Source organism: Ovis aries, chromosome 18 (genome assembly GCF_016772045.2).
Source record: "Ovis aries strain OAR_USU_Benz2616 breed Rambouillet chromosome 18, ARS-UI_Ramb_v3.0, whole genome shotgun sequence".
Lineage (NCBI taxonomy): Eukaryota > Metazoa > Chordata > Mammalia > Artiodactyla > Bovidae > Ovis > Ovis aries.
The window spans coordinates 22,875,573-22,895,101 of NC_056071.1; the positions used below are offsets into that span (position 1 = coordinate 22,875,573).

At 42.6% G+C, this 19,529-nt stretch overlaps 1 long non-coding RNA gene across 2 annotated transcripts in view; it reads right to left on the bottom strand.

Annotated features, from left to right (window-relative positions):
- Window positions 1-856: 856 nt before the first annotated feature.
- The window catches only part of LOC121817045 (uncharacterized), a 39,432-nt gene continuing 20,759 nt past the window's right edge, over window positions 857-19,529 (bottom strand). The window contains exons 2-6 of one of the 2 annotated variants that reach the window (XR_006056772.2): window positions 14,155-14,319; window positions 12,176-12,249; window positions 10,643-10,758; window positions 9,440-9,544; window positions 857-1,367 (exon numbers count right to left, since the gene is read on the bottom strand). This is a non-coding gene — a long non-coding RNA (uncharacterized LOC121817045). Of the gene's footprint in view, window positions 1,368-9,439; window positions 9,545-10,642; window positions 10,759-11,352; window positions 11,465-12,175; window positions 12,250-14,154; window positions 14,320-19,529 lie in introns of those variants that run through there. The other variant, XR_006056773.2, reaches the window with a different exon arrangement.

Here is a 19,529-nt window from a genome sequence, read left to right on the forward strand (position 1 = left end):
GATGGGTGACCCTATGATTTTTGCCCCACTAGGTACAATGGCCAACACAGGGAAGCAAGTTAATTATGAATGGAAACAGAGGATGGGGCACATGTACACAATGCAATATTTCCAACCATGAATAAGTAAGAAACAATGCCAAGTCCAGCTTCAGCAAAGAAAGTAGAGATGATCATCCCAAGTGAAGTAAAGGAGCCAAGGACAGGCAAGTATCCTATGATATCACTTCCAGGTGTAAGCTAAAGATGGATACAAATGAGCTTATTGCCTGAGACACAGCCTCGCAGACTTAGAAAGGAAACTTCTAGTCAGCAGGAAATAAAGATGTGGGGCATGGAGAAATGAGCTGCTTCAGACTAAGCTATGCACACTACTATTGATAAGGTAAGTGACCGGGACCCACCGTGTACCACAAGGAAACTCACTCCATGCTCTGCGATAACCTATAAAGAAAACATCCCAACAAATCATATCTACACCTATGTGGAAGTGAAACAAGCTGTAGTGGAAGGAAACGGAAAAACAAACCACCCACAAGATTGTAATTCACTGCACACTCAGTTCAAATGATGGGATGAAAACAGAAAGAACAAAAAAGACATTCTGACTCTGTTCCCCTCAGGACATACTGAGCTGGGCTGCTATCACATCCCTGGAGCCTGACTGGTTTGGTTCCCAAGGCTGGAGCGTCCTGGGGCTGAGAGCGCTGGGAGCATGTAGCAGGCAGTGTGCCTCCAAAAAGGACCTTCTAAAAGCACCTGGTTGGGGACATCTGGAGAGCCCCCAACCTCCAGGTACATTTGGGATAAATTAAGAGACTTGAATTAACATATACACATTAATATACATCAAAGAGTTGATAAAAAGTACCTACTGAATAGCAAAGTTTATTGAACACACTGTAATCACCTATATGCAGAAAAGAAGGCTAGACTGAATAAATGTCTATGTATAACTAAACTGAGTTTCTATACATCTGAAACATACACAATATCAGAAATCCATTCTATTCCAATAGGAAATAACAAGGAAATTACATGGGGTTGGGGGGAAGAGTGTGGCATGAAGTGCAGGCTCCCCCATCCCTGGGATTCTCCAGGCAAGAACACTGGAGTGGGTTGCCATTTCCTTCTCCAATACATAAAAGTGAAAAGTGAAAGTGAAGTCACTCAGTCCAACTCTTCGCGACCCCATGGACTGCAGCCTTCCAGGCTCCTCCATCCAGGGGATTTTCCAGGCAAGAATACTGGAGCCGGTTGCCATTTCCTTCTCCAGAAGAGTTGTGCTGCTGGGCAGTTAATATTCACAAGGATCCAGGTGGGTAGTAAAAAAACAGTTGCCCTCAGGAAATGTCCTAGGGGTTATCACTGAAAAAGAATCCAAAACAAGGCAGGCATTAAAAAAGCCTATTTTAAGATGTAACTTTAACTCACACCCTTAAAAAAAAAAAATCTTATGAAACAATGTCAACATCGGTAAACATTAAAGAAAAGCAAATATAAACCACACCCAGATATCACATCACACTGGTCAGAATAACTATCGCCAAAATCTGCACAAATGATAAGGGCTGGAGAGAGTGTGGAGACAAAGGGAACACTCTTCCACCCAGGCTTGAAATGTAGATTCGTAACAGCCATTATGAAGGCTCTGTGAGGGCTCCTTCAACCATGAGAAGGGGAATGAAATTAGAAAACTCCTTAACACTCTACACAAAATAAACCCCCAACAGTATAAATACCTAAATGCAAAGACAGATACTATGAAATTATTGAGGAAAAAATATAAACAGAATATGATTTGACATACATACAGCAAACTCTTTGTGGCTCCACCTCTTAAAATAGTGGAAAATAAATCACAAATCAGAAAATGGGACCAAATTAACCATACAAGCATTTGTGTACCAAAAAAACACTAAAGGAGAGAGGACAGCCCTCAAAATAGGAAGAAACATTTGCAAAGAAAGATACCCACAAGGGATTCCTCTCTAAAACACAGAAACAGCTCGAGCAACTCAATATCAAAAATCAGTACAATCCAAGAAAGAAATGGACCAAAGATCAAAAAGGGTATTTATCCAAGGAAGGCCTACAGATTGCACTTGGGCACATGAAAAGGTGCTCAGCATCACTATTAGGAAAATGCAAATCAAAGTCCAATGAGCTAAGCACTCACATTGGTCAGAATGGCCATCTCAAACCATCTTAAGGAATAAAGGCTGGGACTTCACTGGTGAGCCAGTGAATGAGCCTGCTGATGCTGGGGACACAAATCCAATCCCTGGTCTGGGAAGATTCCACATAAATGGGGCAACTAAGCCCATGTGCCACAACTGTTGAGCCTGTGCCCTAGAGCCCTTGAACCACAACTACTGACCCCTTGCGATGCAACTACTGAAGCCTGGAGCTCTAGAGCCCACTTTCTGCAATGAGAAGCCTCCCCAGTGAAACTATAGAGAGTAGCCCCTGCTTGCTGCAGACAGAGAAAGCCTGCGCTCAGCAACCAAGACCCAGTGCAACCAAAGAGAAATGAGTAAAATTATTTTTTATAAAGAATAAATGCTAGAAAAGATGTGGAAACAAGAGAACCCTCCTGCATTGTTGATCACAATGTACCTAGGTACATACAGTAGGGATAACGTATGAAGGTTCATTTCAAAAATAACATAGAATACTTTAGGACCCAGCAATTCCATGCCTGGGCATACATCTGGAGTAATTCCAAAATGCAAATCAAAATTATAATGAGGTATTTCTTCACATGGTTCACAATCATCATTGTCCAAAAGTCGACAAACAATAAATGCTAGAGAAAGTGTAGGGGAAAGGGAATCATCCTACACTCTTCACGAAAAGGTAAATTAGTAAAAGCGACTGTGGAGAATGGCGTGCAGGTTTTATAAGAAGTGATAATGAGAATGCAACTACAGTACTCCCTGATGCATACACAAAAGCAAACTCCAAATAGATTAAAGATCTAAAGAAAAGGATGGATACAGTGAAACTCCTGAGGAAAAGAGAACACATTTTGACAAAAAATGCAGCAAGTCCTTTTTTGACCCATCTCTTAGAATCATGAAAAGTAAAACCAAAATAAATAAATGGGACCTAATTCTCCTTAAAAGTATTAGCACAACACAGGAAACCAGAAACACGACAAACAGACAAACCTCATAATGGAAATAATATTTGCAAACAAAGACACTCACAAGGAATTGACCTACGAGATGTACAACCAGTTTATGCACCTCAACATCAGTGGAAAAAACCCAGTGAAATAGGGGCACAAGGTTTAAGTGGACATTTTCCCAAAGAAGACATAGAGGTGGTCCAGGGAGCACATGAAAAGATGCTCAGCATCCATAAGTATTATAGAACTGTGGATCAGAGGTACAATGTGGGATCACCTCACAAGGGTCAGAATGATCAGCATCAAAAAATCTACAACAATAAATGCTGGAAAGGGAATGGAAGAAAAAGAACCCTCCTCCCTGTTGGTGGGAATGAAAGTCAGTAAATCCACGAAGGAGAAAAGAAGAAAGGTTCATTAAAAACTAAGGAGAGAAGTACCACAGGAGCTGGCAATCCCATTCCTGGACACAGATTCAGAGAAAACCGTTACTTTAAAAGACAGTGAACTCAAATAAACTGGAATGGGTGAATTTAACTCAGATGACCATTATATCTACTACTGTGGGCAGGAATCCCTCAGAAGAAATGGAGTAGCCATCATGGTCAACAAAAGAGTCTGAAATGCAGTACTTGGATGCAATCTCAAAAACGACAGAATGATCTCTGTTCGTTTCCAAGGCAAATCATTCAATATCACAGTCATCCAAGCCTATGCCCCAACCAGCAACGCTGAAGAAGCTGAAGTTGAACGGTTCTATGAAGACCTACAAGACCTTTTAGAACTAACACCCAAAAAAGATGTCCTTTTCATTATAGGGGACTGGAATGCAAAAGTAGGAATTCAAGAAACACCTGGAGTAACAGACAAATTTGGCCTTGGAGTACAGAATGAAGCAGGGCAAAGGCTAATAGAGTTTTGCCAAGAGAATGCACTGGTCATAGCAAACACCCTCTTCCAACAACACAAGAGAAGACTCTACATATGGACATCACCAGATGGTCAACACCGAAATCAGATTGATTATATTTGCAGCCAAAGATGGAGAAGCTCTATACAGTCAACAAAAACAAGACCAGGAGCTGACTGTGGCTCAGATCATGAACTCCTTATTACCAAATTCAGACTCAAATTGAAGAAAATGGGGTAAACCACTACACCATTCAGGTATGACCTAGATCAAATCGCTTATGATTATACAGCGGAAGTGAGAAATAGATTTAAGGAACTAGATCTGATAGAGTGCCTGATGAACTATGGATGGAGGTTCGTGACATTGTATGGGAGACAGGGATCAAGACCATCCCCTTGGAAAAGAAATGCAAAAAAAGCAAAATGGCTGTCTGAGGAGGCCTTACAAATAGCTGTGAAAAGTGACATGAGGCAAGACAAGTATCATGTGATATCACTCAGTGCTGAATTCTAACAGATACAAATGAACTTCTTTAACAAACAGAAACGCCTCACAACATAGCAAAGCACCTTATAGTTACCAAAAGGGAAAGGTGATGGGCAGAGAGAAATGAGCTGATGGAGATGAACACGCGTGCCCACGCACGCACACACACCCCTCTTTATAAATAATCAGCGAGGACCCCTACTCAACACTGCATAATAAACCATACGGGAAAAGGACCCAAACAATGACACGTACACATCTATGCATAAGTGAATCATGTTGCTGTCCACCTAAAACAAAATCAGACAGACCCCACAACACTGTAAGTCACCTACACACCAATACAAAATACAAATTACCAAGAGTGAATGTCAACTCCGTTCCCCTCAGGCCTTGGCGACCCAGGCTGCTGTCACATCCCTGAAGCCTGGGCAGGCTGGTTTCCCAAGGATGGACTGTCACAGGACTGACGGAGCTGGGAGGGCATGCCAGCCAATGAGCCCTGCCCCATGGCCCTGGTGAGCCTGTTCCCTTCTGCTGCAACCCACAGCCTCCAGATCCAGGTGGGTCCCCCTGCACTAAAACTACGCCTACTGTACCCAAAGGATGTGGAGCCTCTGGGCTGGAAGAGCTTTGAAAATCCCCATGGGCTCCATGTCTCCTGGTGTTGGGGTTCCCACCTCCAGCCTCCTTCCTTAGGGTCACCCCACCTATGGACGAAAGCACCCCCCTAGAGTGGTGTTGCAGCAACTGGGATGTGTCCAGGGGACAGGGGTAAGGCAGGAAGAAGGAATGGACACAAGCCTTGGGTGTTTCTTTTGGCACTTTCCACCTTGACAATCTAGGAATAGGACTTTTCCCAAGGCTCTGGTTCCCCTAGGGAACAGAGTTGAGCATAAAGACATGCTGCCACCTTGTGGCCATTTCTCATAACAACAACTTTGAAACCATTGCTCATGGGCACTTAATACTCAAAAGGTCTGTGGGACTGTAGGTATAAGACACCCCCGTCAAGAAATGTCCTAGGCAAGGTCATAGGAAAATATCCAAAATATGGCACGCATTCAAGAAGCCAGTTTCAATAAGTTTAACTGACACTGTTTAAAAAAGACACATGAAAAGATGTCAACATCACCAAATGTGAGAGAAATGCAAATCAAAACTTCAATGAGGTATCACCTCACACAGGTCAGAATGGCCATAGGCAGAAACTCTACAAACAATAAATGCTGGAGAGGGTGTAGAGCAAAGGGAACCCTCCTACACTGATTTAGGGAATGGAAATTGGAAACAGCCACTGTGGAGGACACTGGGCAGATTCCTTTGCAATGAAAATGAGAATGCAATTAGATGACTCCCTAACATACACAAAAATAAACTTCAAATAGATTAAAGGTCTAAATAAAAGAACAGATACTATGAAATTCTTAAGGAAAAAAGCAGAACACACTTTGACATAAAATGCAGCAAGTTCTTTTTTCATCTACCTCTTAGAATCAGGAAAAATAAACAAAAATAAACAAATGGGACCTAATAAATGTTAAAAAAACATTTGCACAGCAAATGATACCACCAGTGATAGAAAAAGACAATCCTCAGAATGGAAAAAATTCTAGCAAGTGAAGATCAGTTAGTTCAGTCACTCAGTCGTGTCCAGCTCTTTGCGACCCTATGGACTGCAGCATGCCAGGCTTCCTTGTCCTTCACCAGCTCCTGGAGCTTGCTCAAACTTATGTCCATTGAGTTGGTGATGCTATCCAATCACCTCATCCTCTGTCATCCCCTTCTCCTGCCTTCAATCTTTACCAGTATCAGGGTCTTTTCCAATGAGTCAGTTCTTTGCATCAGGTGGCCAAAGTATTAGAGTTTCAGCTTCAGCATCAGTCCTTCCAATGAATATTCAGGACTGATTTTCTTTAGGATTGTCTGGTTGGATCTCCTTGCAGTCCAAGAGTCTTCTCCAACACCACACTTCAAAAGCATCAGTTCTTTGGTGCTCAGCTTTCTTTATAGTCCAACTCTCACATTCATACATGACTACTGGAAAAACCATAGCTTTGACTAGACAGACCTTCACTAGCAAATTAATATCTCTGCTTTTTAATACTCTGTCTAGGTTGGTCATAGCTTTTCTTCCAAGGAGCAAGCATCCTTTAATTTCATGGCTGCAGTCACCATCTGCAGTGATTTTGGAGCCCCCAAAATAAAAGTCTGTCACTGTTTCCATTGTTTCCCCATCTATTTGCCATGAAGTGATATAACTGGATGCCATGATCTTCGTTTTCTGAATGTTGAGCTTTAAGCCAACTTTTCCACTCTCCACTTTCCCTTTCATCAAGAGGCTCTTTAGTTCTTCTTCACTTTCTGCCATAAGGATGGTGTCAGCTGCATATCTGAGGTATTGATATTTCTCCCAGCAATCTTGATTCCAGCTTGTGCTTCATCCAGCCCAGCATTTCTCATGATGTACTCTGCATAGAAGTTAAATAAGCAGGTTGACAATACACAGCCTTGACGTACTCCCTTTCTGACTTGGAACCAGTCTGTGTTATGCCCACGGTCCGGTTCCCTAAGACTGAGAGAATAAGACGCTCACAGCAATGCAAAAGCACAAAGGGGTTTTATTGCTAGCTTGAGCTAGTGCCCAGGTCTCATCCAGCGCAGTGGAGTTCTGACAAGAGCCCGGAGCTCTGAATCACATCTACTTTTATACAGACGGTTCTTTGTTCCTGTAACAGCATAGCTGATTGGCTAAACCATACGCACGTGGGACTTTTAAACCTCGCATCCCTATCCGGATTGGTTCAGGTCTGGCACGGGTTGGGGGCTACGGGGATTTTTTCTGATTGGTCGAGCTACACTGCCTGCGGGAGTTCCCAGTGCCTCAGCTTTCCCAGAGACTAAACCTCATGCCTAGCCTGCCCCTTAGAGCCTGTCCTGGCTCCAGTTTGGTCCTAACATCTGTAGTTCCATGTCCAGTTCTAACTGTTGCTTCTTGACCTGCATGCAGATTTCTCAGGAGGCAGGCAAAGTGGTCTGGTATTCCCATCTCTTTAAGAATTTTCCAGTTTGTTGTGATCCACACAGTCAAAGGCTTTGGCATAGTCAATGAAGCAGAAGTAAATGTTTTTCTGGAACTAGTCTCAGAAAACTGGAATGCAGTCAATAAAGCAGAAGTACATGTTTTTCTGCAAATGAAGATACCCACAGGGAATTTATCTCCAACACATACAAAGAATTTGTGCATCACAGTATCAAAAAACAAACAATCCAATAAAAGATTGCCAAAGATCTAAATGCACATTTCTCCAAAGAAGGCATAGAGATGGCTATAAAGCGCAAGAAAAAATGCTCAGCCTCACTAGTTCTCAGAGAAAGGCAATTCAATTGTCCAGTGAGGTATCACCTCACATCAATCAGAATAACCATCTCAAAAAATCTACAATAAAATTTGCAGATAGTGTGGAGAGAAGAAAACCCTCCCAATGTGGCAGGGAAATGTAAATGGGTACATCCACTAGGGAAAACCTTATGGAGGTTCTTTAAAAAACAAAACATAGAAGTATGAAGTGACCCAGTAATCCCACGCCTAGATGTAGATCTGGAGAAAACCAAAAATTTTAAAAATAACTGCAACCAAATGATCACGCAGCACTAGGTACATTAACTAAGATATGGAAGCAACTTAAGTGTGGAAGGACAGATGGATGGATGCAGAAGAGGGGTGCATATATACAATACCATATTACTCAGAAATTAACAGGATGAAATAACGCCAATTTTAGGGAGGAACACTCAAGGTGATCACACCAAGTGAGGGAAGTGAAACAGGAAAGACAGTTATCGTAGGATATCATTTTGGTGGGATAACAATGAACTTTTTACAAAAGAGAAACAGCCTCACAGACTTAGAAAAGAATCTCACGGGTACCAAAAAAGAAAGTTGAGAGGAGGCAGGGAGCAATTAGCTGGTTCAGATTAATAGACACACCATGAAACAGGTGCAGAAGGTCTCTTAATAGTCAGAAGTCCACCAGGGCTGTAAATGACACCTGCCTCAAGAAATGTCCTGCGGTAAATCACTGGAGGGGAGTTCCAGACAGAGCCACCTTTCAAGAGGTAAACTGTACTCACAAGGCGTAAAATAATACAAGCACATGGAAAGACACTCCACATCAATAATCATCAGATCAATGCCAAGCAAAACTGCAATGAGGTATCACCACACACTGGTCACAATGGCCGTCACTGAAAAGCTCTACAAAGAAAAAATACTGGGGAGGATGTACAGAAAAGGGAATCCTCCTACCGTCTTGGTGGGAGTGTAATGGTGAGGCCACTGTGGAGAACACCATGGAGTTTCCCTGAAACCCCCTGCAATCCCACGCCCAGGCTTAGAGCTCCAGAAGTTCATCATTCGAAATGACACGTGCCCCTCGATTTTCAGAGCAGTACTGTTTACAATAGCTGAGACAGAATCCACCAAAATGTCCACTGAAGAAAAATGACGATTCCGTGATACAACCATACAAGTGAATACTACTCTGCCATAAGAGAGAAAAAATGATGACATTTGTGGCAGCATGGATGGTCTGAAGAATTTTCATACTAAGTGAGGTAAGTCAGACACAAAAAGACAAATAGCCTGTCATGTACAAGTGGAATCTGAAAATTCAGAGATGAACTAATGTCCCAAACAGAAACAGACCCACAGACTGAGAAAACCAAATTATGATCATCAAAAGAAAGCTAAAAGGGAGGGTAAATTCAGAGTTTCAGATTAATGTATACTCACTAATATTTATCAAATTGATAATCAAATAGGGCTTACTGAATACAATCAGGAGCTCTACTGAAAAAAACTGTAATAACCTATATGAGAAAAAAATGGGAAAAGAGCAGCTAAACCTCTCCTGTCTGCTGATCCTGCTCACAGTGCCAACAGTTTCGCTGTATCTCTGTTCATTGAACGCCATTCGTTGAACCCACGGTAGGCAAGGCAGGAGAGGGGAGCTGCAAGAAGGCACGAAGAGCTGCAGAAACTGCAGAAGCATTTACTCTCCCCTGGCTGACCCAGCAGCCATAACATAACCTAGTACAACGCAAGGGCTTTCAATGGAGGCATACATGCTTACAGAGCAAAAGTAGCCCAAGGCCAAGCGAGCGCCTCCAGACGCACACGCCCAGCGTTATAAGCGATCTCAGCTGTTACGTAATCATTATTTACAAAACGTGGAGCCCGGAGCTAGAGGCTGTGGGGAGAGCGAGCCTGAGCACACCATCTTGGCTAATTTGCTCTCTCCCTTTCCCTAGAGAGAAAGAAAGTTGCTCTGTTGTGTCCGACTCTTTTGTGACCCCATGGACTGTAACCCACCAGGCTCCTCTGTTCATGGAATTTTCCAGGCAGGAATACTAGAGTGGGTTGCCATTTCCTTCTCCATATGTATACGTAAAATCGAATCAAGTTCCTGTACATATAAAATCAACAAAACAATGGAAATCAACTCTACTCCAATATAAAATAAAAATTAAATCACAATTAAACCACCTGAGCTTGGTAAAGGGGAAACCAGACAGTGGGATCTCGATGAATTAGATATGAGATATGCTATGATATTAATATGACACCACCAAAGGTTTACACTCAGAACACAGAGCAGCGAAAAGGTGCCTGACCTCATGTGAATGTGACAAGGTGAAGAGAAGGAAAAGGACCACAGGCTAATCAGGGCAGCGCCCTCAGTTCAGATGTTGGGAATCCCTGATGGACACACTGCAGGTAAAGAGCAGATATGTAACCCATGTGGATGGAGACCCACAGAATCCCCAGACTCTGCACCTGGGGCACACTTCCACACTCTCCAAGGTGACACCACCTCCCTAGACCCAGGACCTGGGGTCCCACGACCCTTGGTTAGGACCCCAGGTCTCTGCTGGTTGGGATTCTAAGGTGGAAATGAGTGGGTTCCTGTAACCTCCTGGGATGGTAGAAAGAAGTGTAGGGTCGGTCTCCTCTCCCCACACTTGTCCCAGAAAAGCCCTCGTCTCTTCCCTTTGGTTCTGTGTGATATTAACTGTTTTTACAGCTGTTATGATAATGTTGAACACTACCTTGGTTCTGGCAGGCTCAGTCCTTTCTTGTTCCACTGAGGTGTTGAGAAAACACACCAGGTGCAGGGCTGGGAGACGAGGGGCAGGTCTGGTCTCTGCTAAGTAGGGATGGTCAACTGGAAGGAGATCACAGCAGCAACGTCACCTGCTGCCCATTGGCTTTTTGCCTGATCCATGTGCCCTGCAGTCAACTCACCAGGTGAACCTCCCTCCCTTCCTGCCACGCTCATGCTGGAAAATGGAATAATCACGAAGTAGCCACCTGAGGAGTCTCCAGGAGCCCCAGGGAGGGTGAACCTCATAGGGGTAAAGAGGCAGACAGGCACAGGCCTGTATAAAGCGAATACTGTGAAATATTAATTCCTGAACACAAGCAAAGCTCTCATTATTCATCCCTTTTGCTTAGCTTTGTTTGTGGTCTCCTCGCACACATGACCCTGGCCCATGCAGATGGGGTGAGACTCACACAGTCCCCAGACCCCCAACCTGGGGTCACATGTCCCCTCGGTCAGGACACCATGGCTGTGGCCAGTGGGCCCTCAATGTATGAACAAGTCAGGTGCCCGGGACCTCTGGGGGCCTTAGAAAGAAGTCTAGGGTTGGTCTTGTCTCCCCTCGGTTGTCCCTGAGAAGTCAGGCCCCTCCTGTTTTCACTTTGGTTCTGTGTGATTTTTGCTGGTTTGAAAGCTCGTGCTAGAGGTGAACACTACCTTGGTTCTGGCAGGCTCTGTCCTTCTTGTCCCGCTGAGGTGCTGAGAAAACAGGAGAGCTGGGCTGAGAGACGAGGGGCAGCTCTGTTCTCATTCGAGGAGAGAGTAGACTGGGAGGAGGTCACAGCAGCAACCTCACCTGCTGCCCATTGACTTTTTGCGTGATCCCTGTGCCCTGGAATCAATTCACCAGGTGAACCTGCCTCCCTACTCAACCTGAATGTGCTGGAACATTGGAGTAATTACCAGGGAGCCCAACTGAGGGGTCTCCAGGAGCCCCAGGGAGATGAACCTGGCAGGGGACAGACTAGGAGCCCGACCGCAGCACTGACCCCCGGGAGGGCCAGGGAAGCCCACTCAGAGGAGAGCATCGCTCCCAGAGAAGCCTACCCAGCCCCAGAGCCCAGACATCTGAGCACTGACACTCAGATGCAGGCACGGAGTTTCCCAGACAGAGGCCAGGCCAGGCCTCCACCCGGGTCCCCATGTCCCAGTGCAAAGAGTACAAGGTCAAGGCTAAATGTTCCCACTGCAGAAAGTGCACAGTCTCATTAAGCATCATCAGTGCAGACAGGACTTGGAGAGGTCTCCTGTGTAGACAGAACCTGGTCAGGTTCAAACTAGTTTAGGGCTGGTCTCCCAGGAGGCACAGGTCACACATATGCAGGGGGTCTCACTGTTGAACAGGGAGCTCACCCTCGTGTGGAAACTAGAATGTACATTTCTTGAAGAAAGTATCACTGGGTTCCACACTTCACACACATCAGGAAACTGAAAGGATCTATGTTATTAAACATTTCAACAGACAAAACAATAACATTACCAATTTCTCTGGTCACATGATGGTCAGGATCCAGGGGAGATTCAGGGGAATTTCATAAAGTGCAGCTCAGTGTCCTGTAAAAATAGACAAGTGGTCTGATTGCAGCATCGAGGCTTCCAGCATGAAGCAACCACACTGGAAGCCTTCTGGAAAGGATATTTTTTATCAGAATAAAAATATATTGTTGAAATTGCAAGCATACTAGTCATTACTTGCAAACCTAAAATATTCTTAAAAGCTTGGCACTTTGATCTTTGTGATTTCCATTGTTTCCTTTGATTCTCTAGGTAGGAGCAAGGATCACTTCAAACTACTTTCTTCTAATTCTGTTATTTGTTATTACATGAATAAAAGGTCACACTTAAAAAAGAAATAAAAGAAAATTCCTGCAAACAGTGACTCAATGAGCACACAAGCTGCAGGTACTTTTGCTTCTAACAGTTTTTCTCCATGAAGAAAACAGAAAACATAGGCCCCCTGATTCTTTGCTTCTCTATTTAAACTGAGCTAGATTGAAATTGATGTTCATATCAGCAAGTAAGTTTTTGAGGTTTGAAATGTCACACCAGGGAAACAGGACCTGGAAAAAAGGGAATGTTCCTAGACTGCTGGAGGGAAAGCACATCTGAAAAATAAAGCTAACATTCAATTTGGATTTAATTATGACAATATGTCCTTACATGGACTATGAACCAAGAGTTTAAATATAGCAGACAACATGTAAAAGCAAATTTGATATCTCGGCTGTGAGAGTAAAGGTTTCCTGTCACATCCGCAGCTGGTACCCACAAATTCTTTCAGAATATAGCATGTATCTTTTCGAATTAGAGCCTTGTCTGGATGTTTGGCTAGAAGTGGGATTGCTGGATCATATGGTAACTATTTTCAGTTTTTCTGAGGAATTGCCATACTCTTTTCTACAGTGACTGCACCAATTTACAGTCCCAGCAGCAGTGTAGGAGGGTTCCCTTTTCTCCATACCCTCTGCAACACTTGTTATTTCTAAAGTTTTAAATGATGGCCATTCTGACCAGTTTGAGGTGGTACCTCATTGAAGTTTTGATTTGCATTTCTTAATTAACAGTGAGGAGCATTCAGGATGGATCTTTAATTTTCATATGTGTAAAATAAATTAGGTTTGACATCTCACCAATTTTTTCACAGATAAGGATTTATTTATTTCTTAGAAAGAAAATAACTATAGGGACATGTCTTCATGTCTAACTATAGGGACATCCATTGTCATGTTACTCAAGGTGATGAGCACAGTTATGCATCTTTAAGCAGTTATAAAGATGTTCATTTGTGTAATGATATTTTAAATTGACTTAAACTTTAAATATTTGTATCAATGATACGTGGACTGTCTTTTTCTATCAAAAACTGGTGCATTTTAATGAAGAATAGTTGTTTCATGTTGTTGTATTAGTTCCAGGTGTATACCCAAGGGATTCAGTTAGATAAATTACATGTGTATTGTACATAATAAACATATTATATATAATACATATATATAAAACACACCTACATACATGCTCTCAGATTATTAGGCTATTACAAATATTGAATATAGTTCCCTGTGCTATACAGGAAGGCCTTGTTTATCAATTTTATATATAGTAGTGTGTACCTGTTAATACCAAGTTCCTAATTAATCCCCCATCCCTTTCCCCTTTGGTAACCTTATGTTTGTTTTCTCTGGACTGTTTGTTTTGTCAAGAAGTTCACGTGCATCACAGTTTAGAGTCCATACATAAGTGATATCATGATATTTGTGTCTTCACTTAATGAGCTAATCTCTACATCCATCCTTGTTGCTGAAATGGCATTATTTCATTTTTTATGACTGAGTAATGTTCCATTTATTCTGTGATATGTGGACTCTTGATTCAGGCCTTACAGATGTCACAGACAGACCTGTTACCATGAACATCCTCTCATGGTGAGGGCTAAACCACGATTCCCCAGAAGAAACTGACCTGATGGTCTGGGCCTCCTGGAAGAATTCATCTGACATGGAGCTCTCCCTGGTCACCTTAACAGAACACACTGCCCCTTCCACCTGCCCAGATGGACCGCTCCACATGGGGCACTTCCCAGCTCCTTCAGCACAGTAATCTCTTCACTTTGCAGTTCCCAAATTCCTAATAATGCAAGACAGGTGCACTTTAAGGGGAGAATAGAAGGCTTTGGGGCTAACAGCTTCAAAAGCAACTTTTTCTCCATGAGAATTTAACACTGACAAGATGAAGTACAGCACAACTCGTTTTTAAGTTGCTCATTCAAAAAGAAACCCCTTGTTTTGAAGGGCAGAGGGAGGTTTTGATAAAGCTTTTTCATGAAAACTAAAAGAAAAAAAGAAAACCCTCGGTAATGTGGTCTTAGGATCTGTTGGACCACGTGATATTGCTACCAGAACAATGTTGTTCCTCAAACAGCTACAATTAGTGACAAGAGTGGGTTCCCTTGTGGTTCAGCTGGTAAAGAATCCACCTGCAATGTGGGAGACCTGGGTTCAATCCCTGAGTTGGGAGGATCCTCTGGAGAAGGGAAAGTCTACCCACTCCAGTATTCTGGCCTGGAGAATTTCATGGACTGTATATAATCCGTGGGGTTGCAAAGAGTCGGACACAATTGAGCAACTTTCACTTTCAGTGACAAGAGAAGTTAAAGAAACCTTTGCCAACCAGAGTCATCTTGGAAAACCTTGGTGACAAAATGTGCTTAGTGCCCTTAGCTGGGCAAGGTTTAGTGTTAGGTAGATTAATTGGCTTGTCTTGACTAAGAAGTTCTTGGAAAGCAAAAAGTATAAGAGTTAAGCTAGTTTATGTGATTCTCAAAATTCTCATCTAAATCCATCATTTGACAGAATCTTCTATTTTTAAAAATGTCCCATTTTTATTTCACTTATGTTTTATTTCTTATTGTTTTTGTAGATAGCCATCAACAATTTTTAAGTATAGTTTATTTACAATACTATTTTGGGATATACAAAATAGTGATTCAACATTTTTATAGATTATACTCCATTTAAAAGTATTACAAATAAAGGCTATATTTCTTTGTGCTATATAATATATCCTTATGGCTTATTGATTTTATACATAGTCATCTCTATCTCTTAGTCCCCTACACCTATCTTGCCCCTCCTATCATCCTCTCCCCACTGACAAACACTAGTTCTCTGTATCTGTGAGTCTGTTTCCATTTCATAGGTAAGTTCATTGGTGGCATACTTTAATTTCACATATAAGTGATATTATATGGTATTCCTTTTTGCCTTTCTGACTTACATCACTATGATAATCTCTAGGATTATATTGCTGAAAATGCCATTATGTTAATTGCCTTTAGAGCTAATTAGGTATATATTTCACTTATGAAAACCTAGGTATGTATTTTAAATATGAAATCCTAGGTATATATTTCATTTATGAAAACACAAGTGTATATTTCATATGTCAAAATATGCATGTATGTTTGCAGAGTACATTCATTTGCAATTGTTCTGTAACCAAAAGAATGAAAATTTTACTATAACTCATAATGATATGAAAATTTAACTATAACTCATAATTCGTACAACTTGGGCTTGGTAAAATATGAGTTTTGCCAACCTTTCCAGGGCAATAGTTCTCAAACTTCAGTTTGCTTCAGTGCCTCAGATTCACCTGGAGGGCTTATTAACTAAAATTGTAAGTTGGCAGTTCCAGAACTTCTGATTTAGAAGTTTTGCAAATACCAGACCAGGGACCATAACAAAAGTCATTACTGTGCCTTTTGAGTAATGCTTTTAGAGACTTAAGATAACCCTTCTAACTCAAGTACACTCTCTTACATCTTAATACTTACCAAAGACTTAATTTGAAACTAGACGATTGCTGCTGCTGCTGCTAAGTCCCTTCAGTCGTGTCCGACTCTGTGTGACCCCATAGACGGCAGCCCACCAGGATCCTCTGTCCCTGGGACTCTCCAGGCAAGAACACTGGAGTGGGTTGCCATGTCCTTCTCCAAGAAGATTGCTAAATTATTTCTATTTATAGAGCGCTGTGAACTGAAATCACTATGTAGGCACCAACACTAATGAAAATAAAGTGTTTTGTCAGAGAACATTGACAGAAGCATCTTAAATAAAAAAATTATCTTATATTTAGATTAATTGCCTTGACTTCACTGATAAATTCTTTGTAAAGCATAACTTAAAAGAGTGAAACTACTTAATGTGATTTTTAAAAATCTCATTAAAATCAGTATCTTGATGGAATCTTCTATCTTCAAAAATTTCCCATTTTCATTTTGCTATTTTGCTGAGTAGTATTCAATATATATTTCATATATGAAGATAGATATATATTTCATATATGGCAATATAGGTACATGTGTATTATGTGAAAATATTAGTATATATCCCTTAATGACAATATAGGTATGTATCTCATATATAAAAATAAAGGTATATATGTCACACATAAAATAAGGTATATCTTTTCACATCATAAAATTAAAAACTTTCAAGAATTAAAGCCTTTAATTGTGTGGATCACAACAAACTGTGGAAAATTCTTAAAGAGAGAGGAATACCAGACCACCTTACCTGCCTCCAGAGAAGCTTATATGTAGGTCAAGAAACAACAGTTAGAACCAGACAGGCACAACGGACTAGCTCAAAATTGGGAAAGGAGTATGTCAAGAGTATATATTGTGATTCCACTTACTTAACTTACATGCAGAGTACATCAAGTGAAATGCCATGTGAATGAAATAAAGGCTGGAATCAAGATGCTGTGAGAAATATCTACAGCCTCAGATATGCAGATGACACCATCCTAATGGCAGACAGCAAATAGCCTCTGTTGCAAGGTAGTCTTGGCAAAATGTTAAAGAAAGGGGAAGGAAAGCACTGTCTACTGTATTGTGTCCAACCTCCCTGACGTGGGATGCTATCCCATCCCTGGAGGCTGAGCAGGCTTGGGTCCCACTGCTGAACTCAGGTGGGGTTGACACAGCCTGGCAGGGTACCTTTCATTGAACACTTTTGAAAGGTCTACTGTGTGCTCTGTCTGGCTAGGACAAGAGTCCCGCCTGGCATCAGGCCCCAAGGAACTTCAAGGCAAAATTCAGCTAGTCTCAAACTCCCCTGGTGCTGGGGGTCCCAGTCCAAGCCTCCTTCCTGAGTGCAGCCTCCTAGCACCTAAGCACCCTCAGCAGCGTACTGTGGACCCTGAAGGGATTAGTCTGGACACAGTGTTTGTGTGAGGCTTTAGGGGGAAAAAGTAGTGAGACTCAAGCCCTTTCCTGTTTGCTCAGGCACATTCCAACCATCTCACAGCCCAGAAAGCAAACTTGCCCTAAGGCTCTGGCTGCCTTCAGGCACTAAGCTGAGCCTGAAAAGTGCTGCCGCCTTGTGGACATTTCCTGAAACTAAAACTTGATCATTCTTGCTCACAGGCACCTCAGTTCACAAGGCCTGGGGTTCTGTGAATGACAGCCGCTGTCAGGAAACGTCCTGTGGCAGGCGCTGGAGAAATAAATTTCAAACACAGCCAACTTTCAGGAAGCCAATTCTCAAAGCTAAATTGTCCTTACACTCTTTAAGGAAAAAAAAAGAAAATACAAACCCAAACCTCCCCCACCAAACAAGATGCTCAGCATTCCTATTGCTGCAGAAATGCCAATCAAAAAGATGATGGAAAATCAAATCCCACCACTCACAATGGCCAACATCACAAATTTGCAACAATAAATATGGGATGGAGTCTGGGGGACAAAGAATTGCCCTAAGCTCTAGATGGGAATATACATCGGCAGTAGCCAGTATCATGGCCAATCTCCAAATGCCTGAAAAAATCTATCAAGTCCTGCTAAGTGGAGGATTGGACATTCCCCCACTTTAGCCTGTATCCTGAGAAAGCCATCGATCAAAGACACAAGCACCCCAACAAATCTCCAGCACGACTTCCAGTAGCTGAGACACACAGCCACCAAAATTTCCAACCAGAAGTTAAAGCTTAAACAAGAAGTATACGTATATACAGCAGACTATTTCTCACTTATTAAAAATCACCACTGAAATTAGGGAATTAGGACCCTGGGAGCCACAGGGATGGTCCTTGAAGGATCATACACTAAGGGGAGTCAGTCAGGCAGAGGAAGACCATGGTATATGAGGTGCTGCTAAGTCACTTCAGTCATATCTGATTCTGTGCAACCCCACAGACGGCAGCCCACCAGGCTCCCCCGTCCCTGGGATTCTCCAGGCAAGAACACTGGAGTGGGTTGCCATTTCCTTCTCCAATGCATGAAAGTGAAAAGTGAAAATGAAGTGGCTCAGTCGTGTCCGACTCTTAGTGACCCCATGGACTGCAGCCTCCCAGGCTCCTCTGTCCATGGGGTTTTCCAGGCAAGAGTACTGGAGCGGGGTGCCGCTGCCTTCTCCATACGAAGTACAATCTGGGCAAAATAAAAACAGACATGCAAGTCAACAAATTTACAACCCAAAAAGAGACTGCCCAGGAAACCAACTTTCCCTAAGGCTCTGGTTGCCCCAGGAACCAAATATGAGTATGCAAAAGTGCTACCGCCTAGTGACCTTTTTCTGTAACTACAACTTGATCACCAGCTGTCCTCAGGAAATGTCATGGTGTGATACTGGAGAAATAAATTCCAAACAGTCGACTTTCAGGAAGCCAACTGCCAAACAAACCCAAACGTCCACCGCAGGACAAAATGCTCAGTATCCATAATTGCTGTAGGAATGCCAATCAAAATGACAATGGGAAATCAAATTCCACCAGTCACAGTGGCCATCCTCACAAATCTACAAACAATAAATGTGGGAAGGAGCCTGGAAGTTCAGTTCAGTTCAGTTGCTCAGTCGGGTACGACTCTTCGCGATCGCAGCACGCCAGGCCTCCCTGTCCATCACCATCTCCCGGAGTTCACTCAGACTCACGTCCATCGAGTCCGTGATGCCATCCAGCCATCTCATCCTCGGTCGTCCCCTTCTCCTCCTGCCCCCAATCCCTCCCAGCATCAGAGTCTTTTCCAATGAGTCAACTCTTCACATGAGGTGGCCAAAGTTCTGGAGTTTCAGCTTTAGCATCAGTCCTTCCAAAGAAATCCCAGGCTTGATCTCCTTTAGAATGGACTGGTTGGATCTCCTTGCAGTCCAAGGGACTCTCAAGAGTCTTCTCCAACACCACAGTTCAAAAGCATCAATTCTTCAGCGCTCAGCCTTCTTCACAGTCCAACTCTCACATCCATACATGACCACAGGAAAGACAATAGCCTTGACTAGATGGACCTTAGTCCGAAAAGTAATGTCTCTGCTTTTGAGTATACTATCTAGGTTGGT